The sequence below is a fragment of the Bubalus kerabau genome, chromosome 7 (genome assembly GCF_029407905.1).
Source record: "Bubalus kerabau isolate K-KA32 ecotype Philippines breed swamp buffalo chromosome 7, PCC_UOA_SB_1v2, whole genome shotgun sequence".
Lineage (NCBI taxonomy): Eukaryota > Metazoa > Chordata > Mammalia > Artiodactyla > Bovidae > Bubalus > Bubalus kerabau.
Window position 1 is genome coordinate 93,204,958 of NC_073630.1, and position 13,185 is coordinate 93,218,142.

The 13,185-nt window shown below is 39.1% G+C and overlaps 1 long non-coding RNA gene across 1 annotated transcript; it reads right to left on the reverse strand.

Moving 5' to 3' along the window:
* Positions 1 to 1,791: 1,791 nt before the first annotated feature.
* Positions 1,792 to 12,980, reverse strand: LOC129657972 (uncharacterized). Its single transcript, XR_008717192.1, has 4 exons — positions 12,915 to 12,980; positions 9,609 to 9,692; positions 2,074 to 2,154; positions 1,792 to 1,993 (listed from the first exon to the last, which is right to left on the reverse strand). It is a non-coding gene; the product is annotated as an uncharacterized LOC129657972 (long non-coding RNA).
* Positions 12,981 to 13,185: the final 205 nt, after the last annotated feature.

Sequence of the window (13,185 nt, forward strand, 5' to 3'; positions counted from 1 at the left end):
CAGACTGACTATCTCTTTAGTTCATTTCAGTCGCTCAGTCATGTCCGACTGCTTGTGACCACAGCATGCCAGGCCTCCCTGTCCATCACCAACTCCTGGAGTCCACCCAAACCCATGTCCATCGAGTCAGTGATGCCATCCAACCACATCATCCTCTGTCATCCCATTCTCCTGCCCTCAATCTTTCCCACCATCAGGGTCTTTTCAAATGAGTCAGCTCTTCACATCAGGTAGCCAAAGTATTGGAGTTTCAGCTTCAACATCAGTCCTTCCAATGAACACCCAGGACTGATCTCCTTTAGGATGGACTGGTTGGATCTCCTTGCAGTCCAAGGGACTCTCAAGAGTCTTCTCCAACACCACAGTTCAAAAGCATCAATGCTTCGGTGCTCAGCTTTCTCTATAATTCAACTCTCACATCCATACATGACTACTGGAAAAGCCATAGCCTTGACTAGATGGACCTTTGTTGGCAAAGTAACATCTCTGCTTTTTAATATGCTGTCTAGGTTGGTCATTGGAGAAGGCGATGGCACCCCACTCCAGTATTCTTGCCTGGAAAATCCCATGGACGGAGGAGCCTGGTAGGCTGCAGTCCACAGGGTTGCAAAGAGTCGGACACGACTGAGTGACTTCACTTTCACTTTTCACTTTCATGCATTGGAGAAGGAAATGGCAACCCACTCCAGTGTTCTTGCCTGGAGAATCCCAGGGATGGGGGAGCCTGATGGGCTGCCGTCTACAGGGTCGCACAGAGTCGGACATGACTGAAGCGACTTGGCAGCAGCAGCAGGTTGGTCATAACTTTCCTTCCAAGGAGTAAGCGTCTTTTAGTTTCATGGCTGCAATCATGACCTGCAGTGATTTCGGAGCTCAGAAAAATAAAGTCAGCCACTATTTCCACTGTTTCCCCATCTATTTGCTATAAAGTGATGGGACCAGATGCCATGATCTTCGTTTTCTGAAAGTTGAGTTTTAAGCCAACTTTTTCACTCTCCTCTTTCACTTTCATCAAGAGGCTTTTTAGTTCCTCTTCATTTTCTGCCATAAGGGCGGCGTCTTCTGCATATCTGAGGTTATTGATATTTCTCCCAACAATCTTGATTCCAGCTTGTGCTTCCTCCAGCCCAGTGTTTCTCATGATGTACTCTGCATAGAAGTTAAATAAGCAGGGTGACAATATACAGCCTTGACATACTCCTTTTCCTATTTGGAACCAGTCTGTTGTTCCATGTCCAGTTCTAACTGTTGCTACCTGACCTGCATACAGGTTTCTCAAGAGGCAGGTCAGGTGGCTGGTATTCCCATCTCTTTCAGAATTTTCCACAGTTTATTGTGACCCACACAGTCAAAGGCTTTGGCATATATCTTAGCAATGCAATTATGTGACATTTATTTCTCAATTATTTTTCAAATATTCTAAGGAACACAGAAAGTGGTCTAACATCACACACAAAAACTCAAGGTCTGCATTTGGCTGTCTAGCTTGTAATTTTTACTAGCTTTATGATCTCATACACACTACCAGGCCTTGTTATTTTGGGCCTCAGTTTTCTCATCTGTGAAAATGGAATAATAATACTTAACTAATAGAACTGTTGCAAAGATTAAATGAAATAATGTAAAGCAATAGACAGTCCTGACACACAGTTACCATTTTAATAAATTTTAACCATTTATTACCTTTAAAAACAGGAAAATGTGCATATGCACATGCACACACATACATATATAAGTTTTAAAACTTGAAAATAAACACAGCTGCCCATTCTAAAAGACAGTTGAGTATTATTAAAAACCCAGTTTAATCACAGCTTATTTTGCTTACTTAGTTTACTTTGAGAAAGACATAGCAAGGAAACAGACAAAGAGTAGGCTGGTCAGGTCATCAGTGCAAGTCCTGCCTAAGCAAAGCATGCCTCTTCCCTACGGCTTCATTCAGCTCTGTTCCTCGTGGATCATGTTTATCCAGTTCTCTCCTGATTGCTCAGTGCTTTGGGATGAACTGAGATTATTAATCCTGTCTTATGAACATGACATGATACACCTAGAAATATAGATTTTCCTACAAACCGTTGGATGTGGAAGTGTAATGTTCAAATGCTTTTTTCCCACTCATGGAGGATTACAGACTCCATCTTCTTTACAGGCCACCTGTAAAAAGAGAGAAAGTGTTAGAAAAATGTACTGAGTTTAGTTTGTATATATTTGCCAGTTCCCTATACGTTATAATAGTTCGCTCTCTCAAGTGTCTGTCTTTGCTTCAAAAAGGAACAAAGGGTGGATTGAAAGAGATAATCCCAAACTTCCCAGTGGTTCAGTGGTTAAGAATCCATCTGCTAGTGCAGTGGACACGGTTTTGATCCCTAGTCCAGGGAGATCCCACGTGCTGCAGAGTAACTCAGCCCACAAGCTGCAAGTGCCGAGCCTGCGTGCTGCAGTTACTGAAGCCCATACACCCAGAGCTTCCCTATGCTCCACAACGAGAGAAAACACAGCAATGAGAAGCCCGCGCTCCACAACAGAGGGCTGCCCCTGCTCAATGCAACTAGAGAAAGCTGGTATGCAGCAACAAAGACCCAGCATGGCCAAAAACAAATACAGTAAATAAATAATGTTTAAAGAAAGCCAATCCCTCAGAGAACAGAACTGCTGGAGAACTAAGCAGTTTAATCCCAATTCTCCATTAGTGATCTCTATCCACGAAACTGTGTAGTTTAGTAGAAAAGTAGAGGCTGAATTTTCAATCCAGATTTACTGCAGCTAAAATTGGGGAAATTATTTAATTTCAGAATGTTGAATTTTCCATTTAAAAATCAGGATCTATAACAGATACTTCAGAGAGTTATTAAAAGGATTAACAATTATTATTTGGAATAAGATATATGGTATGTAGTAGGCATCCATTGAATGATAGCTGCTACCATACAGGGACTAAACACAAGGAAGTGTGGAATTTCCATAATGATAACAAGTGCAAATAATTGCTAGCATATAACATGTACCAAGAATTATTTTGAACAGTCTTCCTATCAGTCCTCTGCAGTTAGTCCTCATAACAGCCTTTAGAGTTGGATAATATTATCAATTTACCCAATATTAATTTATATAATATTAATTTTTCTCTGTTTTTAGATAGTGAGCATGATATGCACTCTGAAGCTCCTTGCAACTCTATTAACATCTATATTATAAAGTATCTATCTTGTTCTAGGTTATGAACTCTTCAATGACAAAAAGTAGATCTTTGTATTCCCAGTTTTTTCCTGGTTTATAATATTCTAAGGTTAAGCTATTTGCCTCTGAGATTGGGAACTAAGCACTAAGTACTGTGTTCAGCACAGAAATTAATTTCATTTAAGATTTTAGGAGCTCCAAAGGAATGAATGGGCTTCCCTGATAGCTCAGTTGGTAAAGAATCCTCCTGCAATGCAGGAGACCCTGGTAGGATTTCTATAAGCCAGGGTCAGGAAGATACGCTGGAGACAGGAAAGGCTACCCACTCCAGTATTCTTGGGCTTCACTCCTGGCTCAGCTAGTAAAGAATCTGCCTGCAATGTGGGAGACCTGGGTTCCATCCCTGGGTTGGGAAGAACCCCTGGAGAAAGGAAAGGCTACCCACTCCAGTATTCTGGCTTAGAGAATTCCATGGACTATACAGTTGCAAAGAGTCAGACACAACTGAACAACTTTCACTTTCACAAAAGAATGGACTAATTGCATCTTTGTCATTCACAATACTTATTTGCACATTTAAAGATCAGAGTTTTATGGTAATTGTCAAGATCATTCACCAGTTTGTATTGAGTAACAGCTCAACAGAGATGTTATCCAGGGTGGAGTGCTGTATATTGCTGCTTTTGGAGATCTGTTGCCAATTCAGTGTTTTCATCACCTTCTGCTGGGCCCACCAAGTCAACCACAATATAGTCCATTCATTTCATCTGGTAATACTCTTTGCTCAAGGCCTGTGTCCACATAATTAATGGAACCAGGTGTGGTTGGTTGGACCAGTCTTTAGACCATAGAAATAACCAGGGACCAGGTTGCAATCTACAGAGTCTGGTTAAGTGGCCACAAACATGGCTGGGGTCAGATACACTGGGATTTGCTCATCAGAGAACTGCAAGCAATCAGTGGAATGCACACTAGCAAAAAGTCCTTATATTGATATATAATTCTTTTCTGCATGAGGACAGCAAAGAAAATGAATCCAAAAGAATGTTTACAGTCATTATAATAAATCTGTTTGAAATCTACAAATCTCCTTCAGAACAGTATTTCATGAAATTGAATTCAATGAATTGCCTGCAGACATTTCAGGGAAGAGTCAGGGATTAAATGACTTGCACAATAAGTTTATTTTCTTGATGATATGAGTGCTTTTAAAATAGGACATTTACATAATTTTAACACAGTCATATATAAGTGGTTTGTGGTCTAGAGTATTTCACCTCCTAAGTAATCTTTTCATCAGCTTATAGAAATCCTATGTTGTTCAGGAATGTGTTTTTATATTCCAATAGGGACATGGAGAAGTTTGAAAAGCCCATAATATCCTTTTAAATTTTACTCACCAGTAATACAAGATGATACTTATTTAAAGATGCAACTACCTATACTAATGGTTGCCATCTCCTTGGAAATAAGCATGCAATTTTTTAAAAAGAGCAATATTGATTGCTATTTGCGGGCCCTGTTAATGTTTTTATCTCTTTCTTCCTGCAGAGTTGTTTCAAGAGTCTCACATAACTTTGAAGTAAATGTTAGTCAAATATTGATTCCAACACTATAATAGAAATGTTGAGGACACAGTGAGTGAGAGGGTACAAAATATCTATGATATTTATTTATATATCTATTTATATCTATGATATAAAATATCTATGTCATGTTAGAATGCTTCAAAATTAATGCATCACCCTCCTGAAAATTTCAAAAGAAGCTATGTAGGCAGTAGTACTGCAAATTCTAGAGCATCAGTTCCACCTTCTAAAGTGAATTCTCAGAGATTAGTGAATTAGTGAATGCTCAGAAATTGGACAGTGCTGAACATATGAGCAAAAGATTATGATTTATAGGACATAACTGGAGGCAAGTCAAGTTGACTGGTAAGGTTATGAGTATATTAACAAAGACAATATCATATTGAATATAAGCACCCATCTCCTGGCAATCTAAAAATACAAGTTCAGAATGCCCGGGTGGTACAGTGGATAAGAACCCACCTGCCAATGGAGGGGACGCAGGTTCGATCCCTGGTCTGGGAGGATTCCACATGCTGCAGAGCAATTGGGTCCGTGCGCCTCAACTACTGAAGCCCACGCACCTACAGCCGATGCTCGGAAACAAGAGAAGCCATCCATTGAAGAGCCAATGCACTGCAACCAAGAGGAACCCCTGCTCACTGCAACTAGAGCAAAGCCCACACACCACTGAAGACCCAGCACAGCCAAAAATAAAATAAATTTTAACATATGTTAAAAAGAAAAAAACGCTTTGACTATTAGTAAATAGTGATGGACAGGGAAGCCTGATGTGCTGCAGTCCGTGGGGTCACAAAGTGTCAGACATGACTGAGCAACTGAATTGAACTGATTAGTAAATAAGAAGGAAAAAGGAAAATACCAAGGGAAAGCCAAAGGTAGGTTGATGACCTACCCTGGAAGGAGAGATATGTACATCTACTTTGTGAAGAAAAGCATGGTGTAGGGTCTCAGCCAGGCAGACGTTTAAAGAGAGGTCATATATTCTGCAAAAACTTCTTTTGGAAGAATATTCATCATTGCCTCTCGATCATGTAATTATTCTTTCCTGTTAAGTAAATGAACAAAAGAACTTGCATGAAATCTCTGCATAATCTATTCTATTGTTTTAGTGATTATCATTTATAGGTGCTGCTGCTGCTGCTGCTGCTAAGTCGTGTCAGTGGCTGTAGAGCTAATAAAACATTCTCTGTCTTGACAGGTAAATAATCATAAAGAAGTGTATAATCCTTTCTTTCTTTTCAACTGAGTAGCTTAAAAATTATTATAAAATATTTTGGAAGTTAAGAATGATGTAAAAATAATCTAGTAAATAGTTGTTCTGCTTTAGGAAATAAAATTATACCACAGTTGAAGTCCCTGTAGATGCTCCTCGAATGCATCTCTAGGAGTTGCCCCTATTTTGAATTTGATGATGAAATGTGCAGAATCACCTGGAAGTTCTTTCTGTTGGGCAACCATGATGACCTATAAAGTCAGTAAGTAAGTGAAAGTCTTTCAGTCGTGTCCAGTGCTTTGTAACCCATGGACTACAGAGTCCATGGAATTCTCCAGGCAGAATACTGGAGTAGGTAGCCTTTCCCTTCTCCAGGGGATCTTCCCAACCCAGGGATGGAACCTAGGTCTCCCACATTGCAGGTGACTTCTTTACCAGCTGAGCCATAAGGGAAACCCAAGAATACTGTCCCTTATCCAGCATATCTTCCTGACCCAAGAATCGAACTGAGGTTTCCTGCATTGTAAGTGGATTCTTTACCAACTGAGCTATCAGGGAAGCCCTGATGACCTATAGAACTATTTTAATAGTCAATGCTTTGGATCTGGCTATTGGCAGTAGAAAGTTTCAAAGTAAAAAATGTTCAGAGAGAATTACGATAATGAGCTTTGACTTATTCATAGTGAAAATTTGCTAATGTTCTGATAAAACAGAGAATAGCAACTCAAAATAATACAGAATAGCCAATCAAAAATAATTTAGTTCAAATTGCTAGATGCTTCTTTGAGATCAAGTCAGTCTCTGTCCCATTCTCCTGATCTTGTTTACAACCCTATTATTCCAACTACCCTCCAAAGGAAGAAAACATCTTAGGTGAGAGCTGGGAGGCATATACCTCTATTGTTTTCTAGGTCACATACCCCTCGGTGTTCCTCTGATTTTGGTTACTACAGTGGGGAAGAGCGCCGGACAATAATCTCAGCAGCACCTTGCACTGGGAACTTCCACATCAAGAGCTGGCATCTCTCTGCATTCCACTTTCACAGCTTTCACTAAGGTAGTAGGAGTGTGCCTGACTAGTGTGCAAGAACAGCTGGCCCGGAGCTGGGGTCTGGGGAGTGGGGGGAGGAAGGCAGGATAATGCCCCTGTGCCCCTGGGAGCCATCCTCAACCACTGGCTGGATGAGGAGAACTGACGGTTATCTACTCCAGACTCCAGACCTCTAAAGGAGAATATTAATCCCCCAACATTGTCTGCTTCCTGGAAACTCCAGGGAAATGGAGATCCTGTTGTCCACAGCAGCAACTCAATGAGGGATGCTTGCTTACACTGACTTTACACACTTCCCTGTTCCATTTCTCTGTTTCTTTTCTCTGGTGTCCTGCATCTCTCCACAGATGAACTACCAGGACTCAAAGCCTTGTTTAGATTCTGATCTTAGGAAAGTGAAAACTAAGGCAATTCTTTTAAAAAGAGAGAAAAAAAAATTTTTTTTAATTATTTTGTCTACAAAAATACATCTCTTTCATCCACATGTATACACTGTTATACTTACAATGGATAACCAACAAGGACCTACTGTATAGCACATGGAACTCTGCCCAGTATTATGTGGCAGGCTGGATGGGAAAAGAGTTTGGGGCAGAATGAATACATGTACAGTTCAGCTGCTCTTCTCTGCACTTGAAACTATCACAACTTTGCAAATTGACTATATTCCAATATTAAATAAAAAGTTTTAAAAAACACATAAAGAAAAGAAACACTCTGGGAGTTCCATAGATTATAAAACTATTTATCTTTCCATAGCTCAGTTGTCCACATTAAAGTTCCTTGGTTTGCATTCCTTTGGTCTTATGTTGTTTTCTCTTTTTGGACACAACCATCAACACCCTGCATCCTAGTTTGGTTGCAGGATGGTGATAATGCAACCCCTGATGCTCTGCCCCTCACCTCCCCTTAGTGTCACATTGCAATGAACAGATCTGTGTGTGTGCGGGCTCAGTCACTTAATAGTGTCTGACTCTTTTGTGACCCATGGACTATAGCCCACCAGTCCCCCCTGTCCATGGGATTTCCCAGGCAAAAATACAGGAGTGGGTTGCCATTTCTTACTCCAGGGGATCTTCTTGATACTGGGATCAAACCCACATCTCTTGTATCTCCTGCATTGGCGGGCGGATTCTCCTGCATCTTCTGCATTGGTAGGCAGATTGTTTACCACTGAGCCACCTGGGAAGCCAAACAAAGTGAGTCACCATATTTCTGGGATATGCTTTACGCTTGCTTAAGAGGTTACAGCTCTTGTATACTTTTCCCAAGTGGCCTGATCTCAGTCCCTATGGTTAGTTGTGTTTGTTGGCAATGAATCTAAAGATCTAAGTACAGTCTGCCTTTAGAAAACACTGGACTGTGAGTCAGAGACCCTTGGTTCCTTTTTATGATTCTACTTAATATGTTGAGTAACCTCCTACCCTCTCTGGGCAGTTTTTCCGTCTGTAATGGAGCCACCCAACTGTATGCCAGACTAAGAGTGACAGAGTTAGTTCTAGGAGCCTTTCAGAAGCTTAAATTAGAATTAAGCTAATTCCACTGCACCGTCCTGTGTTTAAAATAGAAAGTATTTCTGTAAGTTGTTTTATTTTGATGTGGTTGGAAATATGCTTTGACTACAAAAGAAGTAAGAGTGATGTTTCATCCTTCTGTTTAGTAGTTGAATTCTGATGCAGGGTGATTATTTATAACTGAGAGAAACAAAAACATTTAAAATACTGAATAACATATTAGTTCTTTACATTATTTTCTAAACCTCATCCTGGTCAAATTAATATCATATTCCCTTCTAATAGCAAGGTTTCATTCCTTTGCATAAAACAATGCATCAATCTACAGGACACTTCTGGGAAGTGGAGCTTGGCATTTAAGAGTACTCTGTTAGAACATACACACAAACCTCTCCCACACTAAAACTCTGTGCGTGAAAATATAGGTTGCAGAAGGGAGAAGAGTGGAAGCAAGGAATTGTATGTGATGGAAAAGCTCCTTTCTTTCATTTTACTTTCAGCATGGGAGTGTATGTGTGGAGCGGGGGGAGACATGGGTTCCATCCCTGGCGGCTGGGGGAGGAGTGGGTGGGAAGATCCGCTGGAGGAGGAAATGGCAACCCACTCCAGTATTTTTGCCTGGAGAATCACATGGACAGAGGAGCCTGGTGGGTACAGTCCATGGGTTCACAAAAGTCAGACATGACTTAATGATTGAGCACATTTTTGTAATAGAGATGGCTTATAGTTCTGCAAATTCTCTTTAATGTTCATTGATAAAAGCTACAGCCCGTTCATTTATCTTATCATCAAGCACCATAACCAGATTAATAACTATTTTATCTGCAACACTGAAGAAGGGGTGGATATGGGGGAGGAGTGGAGATAATTTTTATTTGGAAAGAGAAACAGGAGGCTCTGGAGAGCAGGCTCTGGTTTGCCAGAGAGCATTGATAAAGCTGTAGGTGCCAAGATGCAAGAACAAGGGAGAAGCAAAGAAGCTTGGGAATGAAGGTGGGATGGTACCAAAAAGAAAAACTGCTTAACAATCATGACTTTGCAATTTTCCCTGATGAACTCACAGTGATGTGTCTAGGTTAGCACAAAGATGACAAAATTCCTCCCATCAGCTCATCCCAGTTTTCCCAGTAGAGTCTGGTCCCCGCCTAGAAAATGAGAGAAAAAGGTTAATTTAAAAAGCTGTAAAAAAGAAAAACTCTGTATATTACTATGTACTCAAACACACACATGAATGTTTGAACACATCCCCCTCTCCATATTTAATTACCATATATTAAAAATATTAGGATTCAAATCCTAAAATATTGATCCTTTATAATTATCATACAGTACATGAAGAAATGATTCTTGTGACATATGCCTCTCAGCTTCTGAACATCTCCTTACTATCTAGTTTGAGAGGCTATTTCAGGCTTACCTCATACTTTCCCTTTGGTTGCTCTCAAGCCTTCATAAAGTGCTCTGCAACTACCCCCTTATAATTCAGTGTGTGAGTATTGCTGGTGATGACATGGGACAGAGGAGGTGTCCACCATCCTCCCTTCCGCTGACACTTGCTCAAAGCAGCAGCTGCCTATCCCCAAAGGTCACAATCCAGAATTCCAGACACCCATAGTGCCTGAATACATTTCTTTAGGACTCCATTATATTCCAGATTCCATTGGTTTTTGTAAAGGATTTATTAAATGAATTTAAAAATAAACATATTCATATCTTCTTAGTATTGTGTAGTTTCTTCCATCCTGGATCATATCCTTTCATATTTGAATCTCCAGATTTCAGTATAGCTTTCACCGCTTGGTAGATTCTTAATAAATATTTGATCAGAGGAAGGAAGGAAGGTCCATCTTATCAATATTATTAACAATTCAGACAGAAATATTAAATGCTTACCTGTAGCCAATGCCTGGCAAATAGAAGGTACACTATGAGAGTAACCAAAGGAAAAGCTGAGCTATTTCTGTAATCTGATGGTTCTGGCACATAAACAACAGAAAATAGTTATTTTGGTTTACCTCGTTCTCAACATTCCCTTTGACAACATAATAAACAAGTAAAAGAAATTACGAAAATGTGCATTTGATGCTACTCTTGTTCAGCCTCAAATTTTGAACAATTTTAAGAAAGCTATTTTAAAGGACAATGGTAAATTGAGTTTTCTGATCAAATCATTGTAAAGTAAGTGATTGTCCAGAAAGCATGTGTAAGTACTAAATTGAAACCACAAAACCAACAGATGAATCCTAAGTAGAAAGTACAAAATTTGAAAATTATGGTTACCATGTTTACAATAAACTTATAACTGCCTGAACATTGCTGCAGTTTTATGCAAACCAAAAGAATCTATAAATAAATTAATGTCTAGACTAGTTTCAGAAAGTAGTTACTCTTCTAGCTGTAAGAATGAATCAAAGTTTAGGATTATAATTGACTTTGATGGGAAACAGAGGGACAGATCAGTGAAGAAGCACATAGATTTAATATTAGTGACAAGGTTCTAGTTTTGCTGCTCAGTGTGCATTCATGAGTGTTTTTGTTATGCTTTCCAAATGCTTTATATTTTTCATCTTTTGTAAATATTTCTTTTTATTTATCAATTGTTGCATAATAAAATAGCATATAGTCAACATTTTGGAAACTACTGATCTAGTATATCAAGCTCTTGGTTACCTTATATGTTAAATCAGAATAATACTTATAAAATTATCATTTCAATTAAATGAAATATGCAACAGAATGCCTGGTATATGTGTGCAACATATATAACCATTTATGCTAATCTTTGTTCCAATTTTAAAATTGGTCTTTGAAGGTACACTTTAGTTTTGGTAAGTTTCAAAAGATTATGTATGAATATTGCATTTGAGTTCATCTTGAAATGCTTTAGGTGTACAAGTACATTTTTGATGAAAGTGACCATGTTTTAACTGAACAGCTTTCTCTAAAGTGTAGAGAGAATATGAAACATGTGTCCTCCATATAGTATTGCAAATGCTGTTTAATGTCTTTGTCTTGATGACTGCCTGCAAGCACTAGCCATAAAGCAATTAAGAATATAATTTTAACAATTCACATAAAACATTTAGTTGGAAATCCTGGGCATATGGTGAGTCACATTTAATTATTAATTGTTATTTATCTACACTACAACTAGACTGTCTAAATTACTTTCTTACAGGATAAAGGAAAAAAACTTCTGTAGATTAGTAAGTTCAACAGTTTAATCTTATTTCTGCTTATTTTCCTGAGACAAAAATCAAATACGTAGTAGAGCATGCACATCAAGTCTTTCTCGATTATTCTGAAAAGTCTATAAGCTCACTCAAGAAAATATAGTTTTCTATATTTTTATCTAAAGTGTATACTCAGACCACTTTGCTAAATTCCGGGCTGCACAATCCCTAGCAATGCTGGGCTATCTACACTGCTGGCCCCTTCTTGCTCTGCAAAACCAAACCAAGAAACATGGAAGATGGCGCACCATTTAGAGCTGGGTTTTGAAGCTGAATTCAGAATCAGTTGAGACATACCATCGGAGATGTGTTTGGATCTTTCCATTGAAGATTAAATTAATTCTTTACATTATCCCATGGTATCACGAGTGAAAGCAGTGATGTACTATTATGTCCTAACCATGTTCCAGGCAGAGCTTCCCTGGTGGCTCAGACAGTAGAGAATCTGCCTGCAGTGCAGGAGACCCGGTTTCAATCCCTGGGTCAGGAAGATCCCCTGAAGAAGGAAATGGCAACCCATTCCAGTATTCTTGCCTGGAGAATTCCATGGACAGAGGAGCCAGGTGGGCCACAGTTCATGGGATCACAAAGAGTTGGACATGATTGACTGACTAAACATTTTCACTTTTTCTTTCATATTCTAGGCAAAATGTTCAGCACTTTACAAGCACATGTGACCTACTTCAAATCTCATAAAAACCTCTATGAAGAAAGTTTGATTATCTTGAAGTGACTTATTCAAGCTATGCCACTATTGAATTAAACTGGAATACCAAACTTCTGACTCTTATCTATAACTTTTGAGGGTGATGGATATTTTTAACCTCTGTACCACAGTAACCAGTGAATCAGTGAAGTTGCTTAGTCATGTCTGACTCTCTGTGATCCCATGGACTGTAACCTACCAGGCTCCTCCATACATGGAATTTTCCAGGCAAGAGTACTGGAGTGGGTTGCCATTTCCTTCTCCAGGGATCAAACCTAGGTCTCCCTCATTGCAGGCAGACGCTTTACTGTCTGAGCCACCATGGGAGCCCAAAGTCATTCTTAAATGGTCACTGTATTAATTATTTTACAATTTATTCAAATATCTACCAGTTGCAATCAATTGCCAAGCATTTCTCCTAGAATTACATTGTCTAGCCTGGAAAGCATTTTTCACTGTCTTGAGGAAGTCTTTGAGGCTCCATCTTAAGACCTTAAGGAAATAAGAGAAAGAAATAATGAATTAGTCATGATCTTATAAAACCTTTAATCTGTGCTTTTCCTGACAGGATCTTACATTATTTATAATTTATAGCTTTTCTCTGTGTTTCAGGTAGAAGAAAATAAAGAGGAAAGGGTTCTGAAATGGCTTTGCAAGTATTTTTGATAAAAACCAAAAAATAAACAATTGCTAACTAAC